This window comes from Castor canadensis, chromosome 4 (genome assembly GCF_047511655.1).
Source record: "Castor canadensis chromosome 4, mCasCan1.hap1v2, whole genome shotgun sequence".
NCBI lineage: Eukaryota > Metazoa > Chordata > Mammalia > Rodentia > Castoridae > Castor > Castor canadensis.
This window is the reverse complement of record NC_133389.1, coordinates 29,161,263-29,174,778: the sequence shown is the minus strand read 5'-3', so window position 1 is coordinate 29,174,778 and position 13,516 is coordinate 29,161,263.

Here is a 13,516-nt window from a genome sequence, read left to right as displayed (position 1 = left end):
TTGGATCCTGGCGGCCACTGCCTGGAGTCGCCGCTCTCGGGCCTCGCGAAGCCGCAGGTACATCTCGCGCCAGGACTCTCGCTCCCGCGGCGTTTCCCCCTTAAAGTCTTTGCTGCAACGCCTTCTCCACAAGCGGTCTGTCTGTTCCACCGGAACATGGCGAGACTTCTGCGTGCGCCAGAGCTGAGCAGGACTACAGGTCTCCCAGGCGGGCTCGGGAAGGCAGTCGGGGGTTCCCGCTCCTTCCGAGGAGCATTCCAGGAGCCCTGTCTCTTCCCGCATGTCCTGCTGGCTGCGGCGGCGGCAGCGGCGGCGGCGGAAGGAGCCCCGCTTGGAGCCAGAATACACGGGCATCTTGGAATACACTCTGCCCCCAGTAAATGCGGCCCCTTGCTCGGGTCCTTCCTCTGCCTCTGCCGCTCGATCTTCCTCTCCGTCTTGGTCTTCCTCTTCCCCTTCGTGGAGCCAAGACGGCGCTGCCGCTCCCAGTGCGTGGAAGGGGGAGCTGGCGTGGAGGGCGGGAAGGGGACTGCAGCTGGCCTGCGCCCCGGGGAAGGGGAGTGCCGGCGGCGGCATCGCCGCGGCCGCGCTGGACACCTTCTCCAGCTTGGCCGCATCGGCTTCGGCCGGCTGCGGCTTCTGGGGCTCCTCGTGTCCCTTCACCTTAGGTAATTTCCCCAGCAAGTCGGAGTCTCGGGGGCCGCTTTGGGAGGCACCTCTTGTCGGCTGTGTCTCTGCCAGTGTAGAAGTGGCAGAAGTTTTGCCAGGCGCCTTCTTTTTCTTCGGGGGCTCCTCATAGTGTAGGCAGGCCTGAAAAGACGAGGCGGGCTCCTGGAATTCTTTCTCGGTGCTTGGGCGTGGCCGGAGCCCGGGCCCTTCGTGGGAGGCCTGGGTTCCGCCTACTGCAGAGATGTCCGCTGGAGCAGCGGGTCCGGGCTCCCGCGGGGATGTGGACGGGTGCCGGGCCACCTGAGGGGGCCCCGCGGAGCCCCCCCGAGGGGCCTGAAGCCTGAGGAAGTCTGAGGAAGGAGCTGGTGCCTCTCTGGGGCGCTTCCTCCCGTGCTCTGTCGCGCCCTCGGGACTGGGAGCTCGCTTGCCAGGGGGCCCGAGCTCCCGCTGCGCGTCCGTTTCCCCGTGCTGCCGCCGCCCAGGAAGAGCATCTGCGGGGCGCTCGCCAGGAGCGACCCGGTGCTCAGGCCGCGCCTCGCGATCCAGCAGAGCCAGGATCTTCCAACGGGCGGCCAGCTCCTTGGCCAAGCTGCCCACGAGCTGGTGTTTGCGCAAGCCCCTCACCGTCTTTCGGACGCCGGTGTCGGCCAGGATGTCCCCTGTCATGGGCAAGACGGAGAGCCTCTCCAAGCACTGGCGGAGCTCGCGAGGGTCGTGGGCGTGGGTGGCCAGGCGCGCCTGCAGCTTCTGCACCGTCTGGCGAGCCCACTGGGCCGCCATCCCGCCGATGGGCGCTGGCGCGCAGCGGTGCCGGGTGGGGTGGGCGCTTTGGGCGGCCTCCGCACGGGAGCTTGGTGGAGTTCGCTGGGAGTCGCTCCTGCGGCGGCGAGCTGGGCGGCAGGTGGGCCCTGGGGCGTGCCAGGTACGGTGGTGGGGTTCAGCACCGGGAAGTGGGGTGGAGGAGGGAGGTGCCACCCGGTGTGCGCAGGCCGGTGTCCTCGGTGTCCTCGGCGACGGTAAAGGCTGCGGCGGCACGGGCGGGCGGCCTGGTGCACGGAGCCGGGAGACAGGCCTGTGGCGGCGGCAAGCAGCTGCGCGGTGGGGTGTGCTGTCCCTCAAGCAAAAGAGCCCCGGGCGTCCAGGCCCAGGCCGGCCTTATATAGCCAGCAGGCCCCGCCCCCTGCTGGGCGGAGCCTGTGAGCCACGCCCTCGACGGACACCTGTGAGGCCCGCGTTCCTGGACCCGCGGCTGATGCCTGCCTCGGGAGTCCCCAGGGACCCAGGGGGTTCCCCTCCGCTTCCACTACCCCACTGCCACTGCTGGTGTCACCTAGTCACCGCCAGTGGATTGAGCCATCGCCAGTGACCACCCCAGCTCCAGCTTCCTGGAGTTCCCTCTCCCCCTTTTACAGAGGAGGAAGCCCAAAGCCCAGGCTGGGTCAAGGGGGTTGGGGGTGGGGAGGAGAGGTCCACTTCCGTTGCAGGCAGCCCACCTAAGAGGACTCGCTACGGGAAAGGGAACTGAATCCCAATTGCCCTGCGGTCCCCTTGTGAACCGGGGAATGGAGGCCCAGAGAGGCAAGGGAATGGATGTGTCCCCAACACCCAGAAGCTGAGACCCTGAAGGGCAAGGGGAGGGTCTTCCGTGTCCGCTGTGCGTCCCTAGGCGTCATCACTTCTATTCCTTCCGAGTGAAGGAGGGAAGGGAACGACCACCGTTTGTGAGGACCCTGAGGGTCAGCAGTGGGGCCTGAGTCAGAAGAGGCCAGGGAAGACACCCCAAGGGGCATGAGGACCTTCGCCCCCACCCCGGAAAGAACTCCATGCCACTGCCCTGGAGGTGTACTTCCTCCCAGTCCTCCCTGAAGTTGTGGGCCAGAAGTGGGTCTCACCCAGTTTCGCCCCAGAGGATCAGAGCCTAGCAGGTCTCCGGAAGTGCACCTGGCCTCACCTCTCTCCAAGAAACTGGGCAAAGAGCAGGGTGGGTCTGCTTTTTTTTTTTTTTTTTTTGCCATTTCGTCTTTCCAGCTCTCTGCAGCCATTCTTCCCTGCAGACAGTCAGCCAGTTAGCCAGTTCCTTGCATCTTTCTGACGCCACTCTGCAGCGGTCGGCCTGGGCGCGTGTTCACCATCCATGGGTATTACCACCCGCTCACCCCCTTCCTCCCCGACCACACCGCCCCCCCATCCCTCCCCCGGCCTCACTAAATCCCCTTCCCTTTGGTGTTAAGGACACCCCAAACTTAGATTTGGTTAGATCCGAAAGGCACCGACGACGGCTGTCACCGTTTGGCTATCCATACTCTGAGTGACATAAGTTTGAGGTTCTAACGTGGTGCCCTGTGCCTGCTGCTCACTGATCAAGTGTGCGTGAACCAACGTGGGCGTCCTGAGAGTGGGCAAGATGATCATGATCCCTAAGAGAAAAGAGGAGAGGAGAGGACCTCCCTCTCCATCCGGACCCTCCCAAGTACACACAGGTGTTTACCAAAAGTGTGTATATGGGCGAGTCCTCTCTCATCCTTTCCCTTCTCTCTCTTGGTTTCCTTTGTTGGTTTGTTCGCTTGCTTGAATGGCTGGATGGATGCATGGATGGATGGTGGTTTTGGAGACAGGACCTGTAGTCCAGGCTGGCCTTGAACTTCCTATCCTGCTGGCTACTCCTCCCCAGCACACCCGTGATGCCCTCTGGGCACTTTTTGTCTGTCCTTCTGTCTGTCCAGAGCTTGTTGACACGGAGAAGATGGAAGCGGGCTCACAGGCAGCAGGGCATCTTCTGAGACTGGTCTGGAGAGCATATTTGGTCCTCTCTGCTTGGTCCTGCCTCACGCCCTGTGGGCAGCAACACGGGAGGCTGGCCCTCGCCGACGCAATCTTGACGGACCCTGCTAGGCCGATTGCTCCAGGGGCCCTGGTCTGCTTTCCCGTGGCCGCTGGTTGCAGAGGTTGTGCTTTGGCCCGCTGAGATTCTCCCATACTGCAGTCTCTCCCTCTACAAGTAGCACCCCCCACCCCACCCCCCCCGCTGAATGGCCACGTTTTCAATGTGCACCTCTTACCTCTCCTACAAGTTGTATCTGCCCACCCAGTGCCTAGCAACGTGTGGTCATCGGCTGTAACACACCAAGCGTGTTATCCTTTAGACTTTATTCATTCCACAGGGCAAACGTTGGACTGCCACAGTTTGCACTTTCATTACACAGAGCATCTTTGAACTCTATCAGAGTTTTGTGCCTCCCTCTCCCTCCCTTCCTCCCGCCTTTCCCCGCTCCCTTCCTCCCTGGTTCCCTCCCTGTGTTGTTTCTGTTGTTCTTGTGGTTGTTGAGATGATCTGGCTTCCTAGGTCCCCAGTCCAGTGCTGAGTCCCTCAGCACAAGGGTTTCCCTCTCAGCCACCCCAGTAGCTGGGGGTCCAGGTGCGTGCCACCATCCTGGGCTTGCTCTTGCTTTCTTCGCTGCCAGCCATCAGCCCACCCACCACCCCCAAAACTCCCCCCCCAGCCCCCCCCTCCGTTCCCCTGGGTGGCACAGGTTTTATTGCTTTCATCTGTGCGTCGTGCAGTTGAGGCGTGTGCTTCATACACTGGCCTGAGGATGTGTGTTGAAGGAGGCCTGGCGTCGTGTGAGATTGCAAACCGAACTCAGTCATCAGCTAGCCAGTGCGCCCTGGCGCCACCGCCCCTTTAAGTTAGCCCGTTGAGGAGAGCGCCTAGCGCCTATGGGAGCCAGAAGAAAAGCGGAAGGAAGCCGCGAAGATGAGGGATGCCGGGTCCCACGCTGGAGACCTTCGGGCTGCGGGGTGAAGGGGATTGGGAGCCTGAGAGCTCATCGTCCCCACACCCACCCGCCACCCCGCGGGGGAAGACTCAGGGTGAAGTCCTCCTGAAGTCTCACTGAGAGGAGTGTCCTGAGTTCATGGCCGGTAGGATCTGCTCTTGCAGTGCTTGTAATCTCTAAGCGTCTTGGCCATGAGCGGGGCAGCTTTCTTGGCTGTAGCTTTCCTGGTGTTGGCCGCCAGCACGGAGGGAGCGGGAGCGGGAGCCCTTGCGGCGCTCCCAGAGGCACAGGCTGGTCTCTGAGCACCTGGATTCCCGCTGGCGCTGCTGGCACCGCTGAAGCTGCTGCCTGTGCGGGATGGGGCTGTTGCCCCTGGCGACTTCTGCTGCCACCCGGCAATCTGGTCAGGTGGCTGGGCCAGAGGATTGAAGAGGATCATCTGTGTCTGTCGGCCGTGGGCCTTCTTGGCCTGTGCAGATTGGATCCTGGCGGCCACTGCCTGGAGTCGCCGCTCTCGGGCCTCGCGAAGCCGCAGGTACATCTCGCGCCAGGACTCTCGCTCCCGCGGCGTTTCCCCCTTAAAGTCTTTGCTGCAACGCCTTCTCCACAAGCGGTCTGTCTGTTCCACCGGAACGTGGCGAGATTTCTGCGTGCGCCAGAGCTGAGCAGGACTACAGGTCTCCCAGGCGGGCTCGGGAAGGCAGTCGGGGGTTCCCGCTCCTTCCGAGGAGCATTCCAGGAGCCCTGTCTCTTCCCGCATGTCCTGCTGGCTGCGGCGGCGGCAGCGGCGGCGGCGGAAGGAGCCCCGCTTGGAGCCAGAATACACGGGCATCTTGGAATACACTCTGCCCCCAGTAAATGCGGCCCCTTGCTCGGGTCCTTCCTCTGCCTCTGCCGCTCGATCTTCCTCTCCGTCTTGGTCTTCCTCTTCCCCTTCGTGGAGCCAAGACGGCGCTGCCGCTCCCAGTGCGTGGAAGGGGGAGCTGGCGTGGAGGGCGGGAAGGGGACTGCAGCTGGCCTGCGCCCCGGGGAAGGGGAGTGCCGGCGGCGGCATCGCCGCGGCCGCGCTGGACACCTTCTCCAGCTTGGCCGCATCGGCTTCGGCCGGCTGCGGCTTCTGGGGCTCCTCGTGTCCCTTCACCTTAGGTAATTTCCCCAGCAAGTCGGAGTCTCGGGGGCCGCTTTGGGAGGCACCTCTTGTCGGCTGTGTCTCTGCCAGTGTAGAAGTGGCAGAAGTTTTGCCAGGCGCCTTCTTTTTCTTCGGGGGCTCCTCATAGTGTAGGCAGGCCTGAAAAGACGAGGCGGGCTCCTGGAATTCTTTCTCGGTGCTTGGGCGTGGCCGGAGCCCGGGCCCTTCGTGGGAGGCCTGGGTTCCGCCTACTGCAGAGATGTCCGCTGGAGCAGCGGGTCCGGGCTCCCGCGGGGATGTGGACGGGTGCCGGGCCACCTGAGGGGGCCCCGCGGAGCCCCCCCGAGGGGCCTGAAGCCTGAGGAAGTCTGAGGAAGGAGCTGGTGCCTCTCTGGGGCGCTTCCTCCCGTGCTCTGTCGCGCCCTCGGGACTGGGAGCTCGCTTGCCAGGGGGCCCGAGCTCCCGCTGCGCGTCCGTTTCCCCGTGCTGCCGCCGCCCAGGAAGAGCATCTGCGGGGCGCTCGCCAGGAGCGACCCGGTGCTCAGGCCGCGCCTCGCGATCCAGCAGAGCCAGGATCTTCCAACGGGCGGCCAGCTCCTTGGCCAAGCTGCCCACGAGCTGGTGTTTGCGCAAGCCCCTCACCGTCTTTCGGACGCCGGTGTCGGCCAGGATGTCCCCTGTCATGGGCAAGACGGAGAGCCTCTCCAAGCACTGGCGGAGCTCGCGAGGGTCGTGGGCGTGGGTGGCCAGGCGCGCCTGCAGCTTCTGCACCGTCTGGCGAGCCCACTGGGCCGCCATCCCGCCGATGGGCGCTGGCGCGCAGCGGTGCCGGGTGGGGTGGGCGCTTTGGGCGGCCTCCGCACGGGAGCTTGGTGGAGTTCGCTGGGAGTCGCTCCTGCGGCGGCGAGCTGGGCGGCAGGTGGGCCCTGGGGCGTGCCAGGTACGGTGGTGGGGTTCAGCACCGGGAAGTGGGGTGGAGGAGGGAGGTGCCACCCGGTGTGCGCAGGCCGGTGTCCTCGGTGTCCTCGGCGACGGTAAAGGCTGCGGCGGCACGGGCGGGCGGCCTGGTGCACGGAGCCGGGAGACAGGCCTGTGGCGGCGGCAAGCAGCTGCGCGGTGGGGTGTGCTGTCCCTCAAGCAAAAGAGCCCCGGGCGTCCAGGCCCAGGCCGGCCTTATATAGCCAGCAGGCCCCGCCCCCTGCGGGGCGGAGCCTGTGAGCCACGCCCTCGACGGACACCTGTGAGGCCCGCGTTCCTGGACCCGCGGCTGATGCCTGCCTCGGGAGTCCCCAGGGACCCAGGGGGTTCCCCTCCGCTTCCACTACCCCACTGCCACTGCTGGTGTCACCTAGTCACCGCCAGTGGATTGAGCCATCGCCAGTGACCACCCCAGCTCCAGCTTCCTGGAGTTCCCTCTCCCCCTTTTACAGAGGAGGAAGCCCAAAGCCCAGGCTGGGTCAAGGGGGTTGGGGGTGGGGAGGAGAGGTCCACTTCCGTTGCAGGCAGCCCACCTAAGAGGACTCGCTACGGGAAAGGGAACTGAATCCCAATTGCCCTGCGGTCCCCTTGTGAACCGGGGAATGGAGGCCCAGAGAGGCAAGGGAATGGATGTGTCCCCAACACCCAGAAGCTGAGACCCTGAAGGGCAAGGGGAGGGTCTTCCGTGTCCGCTGTGCGTCCCTAGGCGTCATCACTTCTATTCCTTCCGAGTGAAGGAGGGAAGGGAACGACCACCGTTTGTGAGGACCCTGAGGGTCAGCAGTGGGGCCTGAGTCAGAAGAGGCCAGGGAAGACACCCCAAGGGGCATGAGGACCTTCGCCCCCACCCCGGAAAGAACTCCATGCCACTGCCCTGGAGGTGTACTTCCTCCCAGTCCTCCCTGAAGTTGTGGGCCAGAAGTGGGTCTCACCCAGTTTCGCCCCAGAGGATCAGAGCCTAGCAGGTCTCCGGAAGTGCACCTGGCCTCACCTCTCTCCAAGAAACTGGGCAAAGAGCAGGGTGGGTCTGCTTTTTTTTTTTTTTTTTGCCATTTCGTCTTTCCAGCTCTCTGCAGCCATTCTTCCCTGCAGACAGTCAGCCAGTTAGCCAGTTCCTTGCATCTTTCTGACGCCACTCTGCAGCGGTCGGCCTGGGCGCGTGTTCACCATCCATGGGTATTACCACCCGCTCACCCCCTTCCTCCCCGACCACACCGCCCCCCCATCCCTCCCCCGGCCTCACTAAATCCCCTTCCCTTTGGTGTTAAGGACACCCCAAACTTAGATTTGGTTAGATCCGAAAGGCACCGACGACGGCTGTCACCGTTTGGCTATCCATACTCTGAGTGACATAAGTTTGAGGTTCTAACGTGGTGCCCTGTGCCTGCTGCTCACTGATCAAGTGTGCGTGAACCAACGTGGGCGTCCTGAGAGTGGGCAAGATGATCATGATCCCTAAGAGAAAAGAGGAGAGGAGAGGACCTCCCTCTCCATCCGGACCCTCCCAAGTACACACAGGTGTTTACCAAAAGTGTGTATATGGGCGAGTCCTCTCTCATCCTTTCCCTTCTCTCTCTTGGTTTCCTTTGTTGGTTTGTTCGCTTGCTTGAATGGCTGGATGGATGCATGGATGGATGGTGGTTTTGGAGACAGGACCTGTAGTCCAGGCTGGCCTTGAACTTCCTATCCTGCTGGCTACTCCTCCCCAGCACACCCGTGATGCCCTCTGGGCACTTTTTGTCTGTCCTTCTGTCTGTCCAGAGCTTGTTGACACGGAGAAGATGGAAGCGGGCTCTCAGGCAGCAGGGCATCTTCTGAGACTGGTCTGGAGAGCATATTTGGTCCTCTCTGCTTGGTCCTGCCTCACGCCCTGTGGGCAGCAACACGGGAGGCTGGCCCTCGCCGACCCAATCTTGACGGACCCTGCTAGGCCGATTGCTCCAGGGGCCCTGGTCTGCTTTCCCGTGGCCGCTGGTTGCAGAGGTTGTGCTTTGGCCCGCTGAGATTCTCCCATACTGCAGTCTCTCCCTCTACAAGTAGCACCCCCCACCCCCCCCCCCCCGCTGAATGGCCACGTTTTCAATGTGCACCTCTTACCTCTCCTACAAGTTGTATCTGCCCACCCAGTGCCTAGCAACGTGTGGTCATCGGCTGTAACACACCAAGCGTGTTATCCTTTAGACTTTATTCATTCCACAGGGCAAACGTTGGACTGCCACAGTTTGCACTTTCATTACACAGAGCATCTTTGAACTCTATCAGAGTTTTGTGCCTCCCTCTCCCTCCCTTCCTCCCGCCTTTCCCCGCTCCCTTCCTCCCTGGTTCCCTCCCTGTGTTGTTTCTGTTGTTCTTGTGGTTGTTGAGATGATCTGGCTTCCTAGGTCCCCAGTCCAGTGCTGAGTCCCTCAGCACAAGGGTTTCCCTCTCAGCCACCCCAGTAGCTGGGGGTCCAGGTGCGTGCCACCATCCTGGGCTTGCTCTTGCTTTCTTCGCTGCCAGCCATCAGCCCACCCACCACCCCCAAAACTCCCCCCCCAGCCCCCCCCTCCGTTCCCCTGGGTGGCACAGGTTTTATTGCTTTCATCTGTGCGTCGTGCAGTTGAGGCGTGTGCTTCATACACTGGCCTGAGGATGTGTGTTGAAGGAGGCCTGGCGTCGTGTGAGATTGCAAACCGAACTCAGTCATCAGCTAGCCAGTGCGCCCTGGCGCCACCGCCCCTTTAAGTTAGCCCGTTGAGGAGAGCGCCTAGCGCCTATGGGAGCCAGAAGAAAAGCGGAAGGAAGCCGCGAAGATGAGGGATGCCGGGTCCCACGCTGGAGACCTTCGGGCTGCGGGGTGAAGGGGATTGGGAGCCTGAGAGCTCATCGTCCCCACACCCACCCGCCACCCCGCGGGGGAAGACTCAGGGTGAAGTCCTCCTGAAGTCTCACTGAGAGGAGTGTCCTGAGTTCATGGCCGGTAGGATCTGCTCTTGCAGTGCTTGTAATCTCTAAGCGTCTTGGCCATGAGCGGGGCAGCTTTCTTGGCTGTAGCTTTCCTGGTGTTGGCCGCCAGCACGGAGGGAGCGGGAGCGGGAGCCCTTGCGGCGCTCCCAGAGGCACAGGCTGGTCTCTGAGCACCTGGATTCCCGCTGGCGCTGCTGGCACCGCTGAAGCTGCTGCCTGTGCGGGATGGGGCTGTTGCCCCTGGCGACTTCTGCTGCCACCCGGCAATCTGGTCAGGTGGCTGGGCCAGAGGATTGAAGAGGATCATCTGTGTCTGTCGGCCGTGGGCCTTCTTGGCCTGTGCAGATTGGATCCTGGCGGCCACTGCCTGGAGTCGCCGCTCTCGGGCCTCGCGAAGCCGCAGGTACATCTCGCGCCAGGACTCTCGCTCCCGCGGCGTTTCCCCCTTAAAGTCTTTGCTGCAACGCCTTCTCCACAAGCGGTCTGTCTGTTCCACCGGAACGTGGCGAGATTTCTGCGTGCGCCAGAGCTGAGCAGGACTACAGGTCTCCCAGGCGGGCTCGGGAAGGCAGTCGGGGGTTCCCGCTCCTTCCGAGGAGCATTCCAGGAGCCCTGTCTCTTCCCGCATGTCCTGCTGGCTGCGGCGGCGGCAGCGGCGGCGGCGGAAGGAGCCCCGCTTGGAGCCAGAATACACGGGCATCTTGGAATACACTCTGCCCCCAGTAAATGCGGCCCCTTGCTCGGGTCCTTCCTCTGCCTCTGCCGCTCGATCTTCCTCTCCGTCTTGGTCTTCCTCTTCCCCTTCGTGGAGCCAAGACGGCGCTGCCGCTCCCAGTGCGTGGAAGGGGGAGCTGGCGTGGAGGGCGGGAAGGGGACTGCAGCTGGCCTGCGCCCCGGGGAAGGGGAGTGCCGGCGGCGGCATCGCCGCGGCCGCGCTGGACACCTTCTCCAGCTTGGCCGCATCGGCTTCGGCCGGCTGCGGCTTCTGGGGCTCCTCGTGTCCCTTCACCTTAGGCAATTTCCCCAGCAAGTCGGAGTCTCGGGGGCCGCTTTGGGAGGCACCTCTTGTCGGCTGTGTCTCTGCCAGTGTAGAAGTGGCAGAAGTTTTGCCAGGCGCCTTCTTTTTCTTCGGGGGCTCCTCATAGTGTAGGCAGGCCTGAAAAGACGAGGCGGGCTCCTGGAATTCTTTCTCGGTGCTTGGGCGTGGCCGGAGCCCGGGCCCTTCGTGGGAGGCCTGGGTTCCGCCTACTGCAGAGATGTCCGCTGGAGCAGCGGGTCCGGGCTCCCGCGGGGATGTGGACGGGTGCCGGGCCACCTGAGGGGGCCCCGCGGAGCCCCCCCGAGGGGCCTGAAGCCTGAGGAAGTCTGAGGAAGGAGCTGGTGCCTCTCTGGGGCGCTTCCTCCCGTGCTCTGTCGCGCCCTCGGGACTGGGAGCTCGCTTGCCAGGGGGCCCGAGCTCCCGCTGCGCGTCCGTTTCCCCGTGCTGCCGCCGCCCAGGAAGAGCATCTGCGGGGCGCTCGCCAGGAGCGACCCGGTGCTCAGGCCGCGCCTCGCGATCCAGCAGAGCCAGGATCTTCCAACGGGCGGCCAGCTCCTTGGCCAAGCTGCCCACGAGCTGGTGTTTGCGCAAGCCCCTCACCGTCTTTCGGACGCCGGTGTCGGCCAGGATGTCCCCTGTCATGGGCAAGACGGAGAGCCTCTCCAAGCACTGGCGGAGCTCGCGAGGGTCGTGGGCGTGGGTGGCCAGGCGCGCCTGCAGCTTCTGCACCGTCTGGCGAGCCCACTGGGCCGCCATCCCGCCGATGGGCGCTGGCGCGCAGCGGTGCCGGGTGGGGTGGGCGCTTTGGGCGGCCTCCGCACGGGAGCTTGGTGGAGTTCGCTGGGAGTCGCTCCTGCGGCGGCGAGCTGGGCGGCAGGTGGGCCCTGGGGCGTGCCAGGTACGGTGGTGGGGTTCAGCACCGGGAAGTGGGGTGGAGGAGGGAGGTGCCACCCGGTGTGCGCAGGCCGGTGTCCTCGGTGTCCTCGGCGACGGTAAAGGCTGCGGCGGCACGGGCGGGCGGCCTGGTGCACGGAGCCGGGAGACAGGCCTGTGGCGGCGGCAAGCAGCTGCGCGGTGGGGTGTGCTGTCCCTCAAGCAAAAGAGCCCCGGGCGTCCAGGCCCAGGCCGGCCTTATATAGCCAGCAGGCCCCGCCCCCTGCGGGGCGGAGCCTGTGAGCCACGCCCTCGACGGACACCTGTGAGGCCCGCGTTCCTGGACCCGCGGCTGATGCCTGCCTCGGGAGTCCCCAGGGACCCAGGGGGTTCCCCTCCGCTTCCACTACCCCACTGCCACTGCTGGTGTCACCTAGTCACCGCCAGTGGATTGAGCCATCGCCAGTGACCACCCCAGCTCCAGCTTCCTGGAGTTCCCTCTCCCCCTTTTACAGAGGAGGAAGCCCAAAGCCCAGGCTGGGTCAAGGGGGTTGGGGGTGGGGAGGAGAGGTCCACTTCCGTTGCAGGCAGCCCACCTAAGAGGACTCGCTACGGGAAAGGGAACTGAATCCCAATTGCCCTGCGGTCCCCTTGTGAACCGGGGAATGGAGGCCCAGAGAGGCAAGGGAATGGATGTGTCCCCAACACCCAGAAGCTGAGACCCTGAAGGGCAAGGGGAGGGTCTTCCGTGTCCGCTGTGCGTCCCTAGGCGTCATCACTTCTATTCCTTCCGAGTGAAGGAGGGAAGGGAACGACCACCGTTTGTGAGGACCCTGAGGGTCAGCAGTGGGGCCTGAGTCAGAAGAGGCCAGGGAAGACACCCCAAGGGGCATGAGGACCTTCGCCCCCACCCCGGAAAGAACTCCATGCCACTGCCCTGGAGGTGTACTTCCTCCCAGTCCTCCCTGAAGTTGTGGGCCAGAAGTGGGTCTCACCCAGTTTCGCCCCAGAGGATCAGAGCCTAGCAGGTCTCCGGAAGTGCACCTGGCCTCACCTCTCTCCAAGAAACTGGGCAAAGAGCAGGGTGGGTCTGCTTTTTTTTTTTTTTTTGCCATTTCGTCTTTCCAGCTCTCTGCAGCCATTCTTCCCTGCAGACAGTCAGCCAGTTAGCCAGTTCCTTGCATCTTTCTGACGCCACTCTGCAGCGGTCGGCCTGGGCGCGTGTTCACCATCCATGGGTATTACCACCCGCTCACCCCCTTCCTCCCCGACCACACCGCCCCCCCATCCCTCCCCCGGCCTCACTAAATCCCCTTCCCTTTGGTGTTAAGGACACCCCAAACTTAGATTTGGTTAGATCCGAAAGGCACCGACGACGGCTGTCACCGTTTGGCTATCCATACTCTGAGTGACATAAGTTTGAGGTTCTAACGTGGTGCCCTGTGCCTGCTGCTCACTGATCAAGTGTGCGTGAACCAACGTGGGCGTCCTGAGAGTGGGCAAGATGATCATGATCCCTAAGAGAAAAGAGGAGAGGAGAGGACCTCCCTCTCCATCCGGACCCTCCCAAGTACACACAGGTTGTTTACCAAAAGTGTGTATATGGGCGAGTCCTCTCTCATCCTTTCCCTTCTCTCTCTTGGTTTCCTTTGTTGGTTTGTTCGCTTGCTTGAATGGCTGGATGGATGCATGGATGGATGGTGGTTTTGGAGACAGGACCTGTAGTCCAGGCTGGCCTTGAACTTCCTATCCTGCTGGCTACTCCTCCCCAGCACACCCGTGATGCCCTCTGGGCACTTTTTGTCTGTCCTTCTGTCTGTCCAGAGCTTGTTGACACGGAGAAGATGGAAGCGGGCTCTCAGGCAGCAGGGCATCTTCTGAGACTGGTCTGGAGAGCATATTTGGTCCTCTCTGCTTGGTCCTGCCTCACGCCCTGTGGGCAGCAACACGGGAGGCTGGCCCTCGCCGACCCAATCTTGACGGACCCTGCTAGGCCGATTGCTCCAGGGGCCCTGGTCTGCTTTCCCGTGGCAGCTGGTTGCAGAGGTTGTGCTTTGGCCCGCTGAGATTCTCCCATACTGCAGTCTCTCCCTCTACAAGTAGCAC